The 6,000-nt window shown below is 46.2% G+C and overlaps 1 protein-coding gene across 2 annotated transcripts in view; it reads left to right on the top strand.

The window, feature by feature from the left end:
- The first annotated feature begins 304 nt into the window (after positions 1-304).
- The window catches only part of ADD3 (adducin 3), a 101,246-nt gene continuing 95,550 nt past the window's right edge, over positions 305-6,000 (top strand). For both annotated transcript variants that reach the window (XM_050898842.1, XM_050898841.1), the window contains exon 1: positions 305-352. The gene's annotated coding sequence lies outside the window, so the exon portion shown is untranslated. The remainder of the gene's footprint in view (positions 353-6,000) is intronic.

Below are 6,000 nucleotides of genomic sequence, written 5' to 3'. Positions count from 1 at the left end.
CCGGCGGTGCCGCAGCCCCTCGGCCAAGTTTGAAGCCGGGGGAGGGTGAGGGGGGGGCGGCGGCCGCCCCCCCCCTCACCCTCCCCCGGCTTCAAACTTGGCCGAGGGGCGGCAAGGGAAGGGCGGCGGGCGAGTCCCCGCTCGCTGCCAGATAGTGAGCCACAGCGGGCGGGCGGGCGCGGGGGGAGGAGCTCAGGTGTCCCTTCCTGCCACATAGTGTGCCGCCCCTTCCCCGCCCGCCCGCTCGCTTGCTTGCTTGCTTGCTCGCTCGCTCGCTCGCCGCGGTGGTGCTGGCGCTCCCGCCGCCGGCGAGGAGGGATGGACTGAAGCACAAAGGCGCGGGCCCGCTGAGGTAACGCTCCCGCGGTGTGGGGAGAGGGAGGAGGAGGCGGCGGCGGCGGCGGGGGGGAGATCCTCTTCTTTCCCGCCGAACGCGGGCGGTAACGGCCGTTGCGGAGCTGTGGCCGAACCGCTGCCGCTGTTGGGGAAGGGGGAAGGGGCGGCCGGAGGCCTGGAGCGCTCCCCCCCCCCCCCGCCCCGTTCCCTCAGCCGCCTCACGGCTGCGAGGCTAGCGCGGGGCTGCGGCTGCCAGCGGGCTGAGGCGGGGGGGGGGGGGGGGGGGGCTGCGGTCGCCGTGGGGCTGAGGGGGAACTTCTCCGTGGGTATACGCCAGCCCTCCGGCCGGGGGAGATGCTGCAGTGGTGTCTCTCTGCCTCAGCGCTGAGCTGAAAAGGACAGGGCTTGAAATAATGCTCGGAAACTCTGCTAATCAAATAAAACCTTGAAAGTAATTATTATAATTATGGTCCGCCGCAAGGCTCCGGGCTCCCTATGAGTCTCAGAAAACTTGTTAAAATCTGTATTCTTTGGGCTTTTTATATGTTTACTCGCGCACGGCTCCACCTTTGCCGTCGATAATGGTGCGGGGAGCCCAGGAATGCGATTTTCAAGTGCAGGCACACACATTCTGGTCACGGCAATGCGTACCTACCGGCGTGGCGAGCATCAGCCCTGCGCCGCTCGCTTCTGGGGGATTCGCGGTGGTCAGGCAGCGCGGTGTTTTGTTAGCAGTTGGGAATTATTTTCATTGTGTGTTTATATTAGCGAGGACAAAATTCAAGATTGCTGCCTTGAACTTTAGGCTCCAGAAATGAGGATTACGATGGGCCTTTTGGGAGTTTGTTCCTCAGTTTTGGTCTCACCCGAAGATAATTTTCATCTCACATTAAAAAGCTTATTTAGGAATTCAGAGCGGATTTATCAATTGGTGTTCGTCCCAGACTAGAGGGCAGGCAGGCAGAGTCTGCATGGCCGAACAATGTGATTTTTAGCAGGGAAGCCTTGGACAGGCTCTGCAAGTAGGGTAGAGCATGCCTCAAAAGCAACAACCGCTGCAGCCGGTCATGGAGGTGGGTTGCTTCTGTTTCTGTCTTCTCAGCCGTGTTATGTTACGGGCGGGTTGAGGCTGAATGTGCTGGGTTTCATCCATGGGTCCTGGACTCGTGTCTGGAGCGTAGTGATGTGATACCAAGCAGAGGAAAAATGTGTAGGATTATGCCTCATCTGTGTGGTGCCACTATGTGGAGGAGTTAAGTTTTAAAACAAATAGATAAAATCAATGGCAATGAATATCTGAGCAAAAAATAATTGGCCAAGGGTTATAAAAGCATGAATGTATGAAATTGCTGAATTACTAATTGTGTGGGAGAAGTTGTTGCTTGAATCAGCTTTGGTACTAGAGGAATGAAGCTGATAAATGTGACCTCAGCCTTTAAAGAAGGGCTTTGGTGTGCCTGGGGCAGCTTCAGGCTGTCTCACCTGCCTGCTGGTCCAGTTGCTGGTGACTGGAATAAAGCACAGGTGTGGCAGACATATGGCTGTGTGTGATCTGCTGGGAAGGGACGGTGGTGGCTTTGGGGGGGAGCGGCGCCAGCCGGGGCAGTTCTGCGCGTGGCTGCTTTGGCAGCAGATCTGCTGTGAAAGGCTCCCTTTCGCCTCCCTGCCAGGGTTTGCCGGCACGTCTCTTGTACCAGGGAGTTCTCCGGTCTGCACACCCTGTCACGTAAGTGGCCTGGCTGGAAACAGCGTGTGAACTCCTCATTCGAGCCTCCTTGGTGGCATCCAGTACTTGCAGGGAAAGAAGGTGTGAACTCTGGGAACGCAGTGGGCTCTTTGGCCGTTATCGGATGAGCTCCTCCATGCTACTTTGAGTAAGGAGTTCATGTGCTCCTCAATGAAACAAAATTATAATTGTGGGATTAATAGCGTATACCAGTTTTAACTTTAGAGATTTTCACATTAACACTTTTAGCGATACTCACATTATTTTTCAGAAGACATTATTACTTACGTTTAGTTTTCGCTGGGAGAGCATGAAGCCCTAAGCAGTGAGGAAGGAGTGGGCTATTTAGGGGCTGAGTGTTTAATGATCGAGGTTAGTGCACGATGATGATGATTAAGCACGTCCTTAATTCTTGACCAATAGATGGAGTGCTGCTACGCTTTAGGATATCTGGGGATTTAGTGGTCTCTTGGTTAAATCAGTCATTATCCTTGACTCTTGCCTGCAGATTGAGGCAGCTGACATTTTTATTTAAGGAAATGATGATTTTAGGGTGGTGCAGTTAGGCTGTCGTGTACACTGTGATCATCTAACCCAAAGTAGAGGTCCAGGTGGTGCCTCTCACGCCAGAGACTTTGCATTGCTTGTAGAGTGGGTGGACTTGAGCGATCTGGGTGAATGGGGATGTTTCACTGTCAGTCAGCGAGGTGTACTGCAGCTCTTCTGTCGACCCTTTGCTGGTTATGAAATGAGTGCTGGTTGTTCGACAGGGCTGGATGAACCGAGCTGGGTTCAGTGTAACTGTGCTGGAACTGTCCCTGTTGCATGTGATGTTAGAGGTGACATTGCACACGGGGCTGCCTGCTTTTGTTCAGCTCAACTTGTTACAGGCCAAATGACCTGGCATAAGACACTATTTGCCGTGCAAATCATCAGAAATTAACATGTAAGAGAGAAAAATGAATAATGTTTTAAGACAGGCCAATGTTAGTTTGTTTCCTTTTGTAAGTAGAATGTTTTACAGATCAAAAACTGAGATAAAAGATGGCAGAAAGCTGCTAGTTTTTCCCTTGTTAAAATCATTGTTGCTAGTTAAGACTGCAACAAACATCCTTGCCACGCTGCGGATGGTGTTGGAACGATAATGCTTTAAAAACACAATTTTAATTTAGGAGAATAACTTGTGTGACTTTGAGCTGGTGCATAAAATTGCCTTTGCCAGCTTTTTAAAACTGGATAAAAATTTTTGTTTCTTTAAAAAATGTCCTGTAACTTTAGCAGCCATAGCAACCTCTGGCTATTATTTCCCTTGTAAATCAATTCTGCATTTTTGTAGTGCTGCTGTTTCAAAAACTGAGTTGGTCACTGTTTTGGTATTGACTTAGAAGAATGCAATCTATATTATTTAATAACATTGCTTCCCGTTACATCACAGGCTTTTCTTCAAGCTATGTTTCAAAATGCTGGTTGCTGTACGAGAGATGGTGGTAGATGGTGGTGTGGCTTCTGGTAGGGTTCTTGGGGGGGTAGTTGTGTTTTGTGTAGCATTTTTTGGCAGGTCAAGATGACTAAAAGCTATTTGACCCTTAGGGAACAAGCAGTAACTTACTCGTTGTGTGTTAATGTTAGATCTGTTTGCCAGAGAGTCTGCACTGCTTCCTATATTACCTTTGAGTCACTTGGCATATAGGGAAACACTTTTGTTTCTTTTCCGTATTCAAGATAACACAAGTCATTGTATCTCATCGCAAATGAGATTTTGAGATATTTCTTTTAAATATCCTAGCAAGTACATGGCTGTTTTGTGGATAATTTGTGGTCTGGATTATTAGTTAAGACAAACAAATTTTAATAAATTTGGTTAGATAAGAAAGTATCTTTAGTTATGGCATGCTCTTAATCTAGGCTAAGGGGGGGGTGTCACTTCAAAATCATCAGTAAACTGGAAAATGTTTGCTACTAAAAAGTTGAGATTTTCTTTGGATTCATTGAGAAGTTAGATAGTGAAAGAAGGCTTGAGAGCTTCAAACCTTAGTGTGAGGGTGATGGCTCCTGGTTTGGTGTCGTGTTCCACGCCCCCCCCCCCCCCCCACCCTCCCCCCGGAATCTTCACAGTTTGGTAAATGTGGTGTAGGTATCTATTTAGTTAGGACTCTGGGAGCATATTAAACATAGTATGTGTCTTATGGTAGTAATGTCAATTCTGCTTGACAAGGATTCAATCAGCTGTTACAAAGTGCTAATTAGGGAAATATTATAATAGCCTCATTCGTTGTTCCAGTTTCTTAAACTGTTCTGGTCTTGGCTAGGAAGAAACTCTTTTCTTGCCTTGTATTGTTTAATGTGTTAAAATGCTAGTGACATCAAAGCAGCAGGTAGTTTTCATGCGAGTTAGCAGGTTGAGGTGAAGATCAGTAAATGGCAAACTGGTGTGAGAGCTCCAGCTTGCTTTGTACATTTTCACATTGTGTTTTCTTGACCCACAGCAGCTAACAGCTGGTAAATCCCTTTTCCCTTGTGCGGTCGGAACCTCCTGAAGTTACTTCTCCAGCTGAAGTACGTGGCAATCTTGAATTACGTGGCAGTCTTGAATGCTGTAGAGTTGGTGGCAGCTTATTGCTGCTCTTATTGTCGCTGTGCTGCCCTGAATGAGTACCTAGCACAGTATTGGTGTTAATGGTAGCTGGCACGTCAACCAGGAGCTGAACTGTCTGTTGTGTTGGCCAAAGTAAGAAGATTCTGTTGAATTGCTTTGAAAATCTGTGCTTGTTGTCTTCATCTATACCTGTAATAATTGGTCTCAAGATTTTTTTTATTGTTGCATGTATTTAATTATTACATGATGTGGGGTTTTTTTGTAGAAAACAAGTGTTCCTATGCATATCATCCATAGGTATTACACTAAATACGACATAGTTTAGAGGCCAGTTGGATCTGCATCTTGTGTTTGCGGATGCACAGTAAACGTCAGTTCTGGAAGCAGGGTGCTTACCACCCAACCAAGCATTCCTGTGTACGTCCTTCTGATGGTAAATAGAGTGCAAAATAGAAAAGCTTACTTATTGGATAAAGCTTGCTTTAGTTGTTCTAATAGAGTAAAAACAAGAAAGGAAAAATATAATTTGAAAAATATATATTCCCCCCCCCCCATGTGGACTGGCTTTTGTCAAAGAAATGCTTTTTTTTGACAGCTCTAGAAGTCTTGACAGAATGCTGTGGAAGCAATTTGGTACTGAAGTTCTCTGTGCGAAATAAATAATTTCTAGATCAATGAAAATTATAAGTTGGCTGGGTTCAGAGAGATTGCCAATATTAACATAAGTTGTTTCATATAATCCAGTGTCCCAGTACTTCCTTAGCAACCCTGTATGACATTTTAGTCTTTATGGATTTATCTACAAAAAACTCTGTATTTATAAAGAGCACCAGTAAGGCCACAAAGTCAAGTATTTGAAAGCTGGGTAGTGCATTCCAAAGAAAATACCCTCGATTTAAAAATGAAAATTAAACTATAGCATTGGAAAGCATACTTATGAGCCCTCGTGTCAGGAAGAGAAGAAGTGTTTTGGCTCAGATGTTTCAGATTTAGCAGACACTTAGCAGAGGCAACCTTCAGCCTAACATGAAAAATGAGGTGAAATTGAAAATAGGATTTGGGGACGGAAACAGCGGACAATACTAGGCAGTGCATCCAGCTCTGTCTAGAACTGAATACAATGACACAAAAGTAGTGACCTCACAAGTACCTTTGTGTTTTCTTGACTCAGATACACAACCATTTTTAGGAGTGCTAATGAATTGCATAACAATTTCTCCAGGCTCCTAGTCAATGCTAAAACAGGAGTAAAACACAATTTAAGCCAGCTCTCTCTTTTAATATACCAATTATTGCTACACACCAGAGAACCTACCACCAAAACCAAACCAAAAAAACTTAA

The sequence above is a fragment of the Gymnogyps californianus genome, chromosome 6 (assembly GCF_018139145.2).
Source record: "Gymnogyps californianus isolate 813 chromosome 6, ASM1813914v2, whole genome shotgun sequence".
NCBI classification, from domain to species: domain Eukaryota; kingdom Metazoa; phylum Chordata; class Aves; order Accipitriformes; family Cathartidae; genus Gymnogyps; species Gymnogyps californianus.
This window is presented reverse-complemented; position numbering and strand designations above follow the sequence as displayed.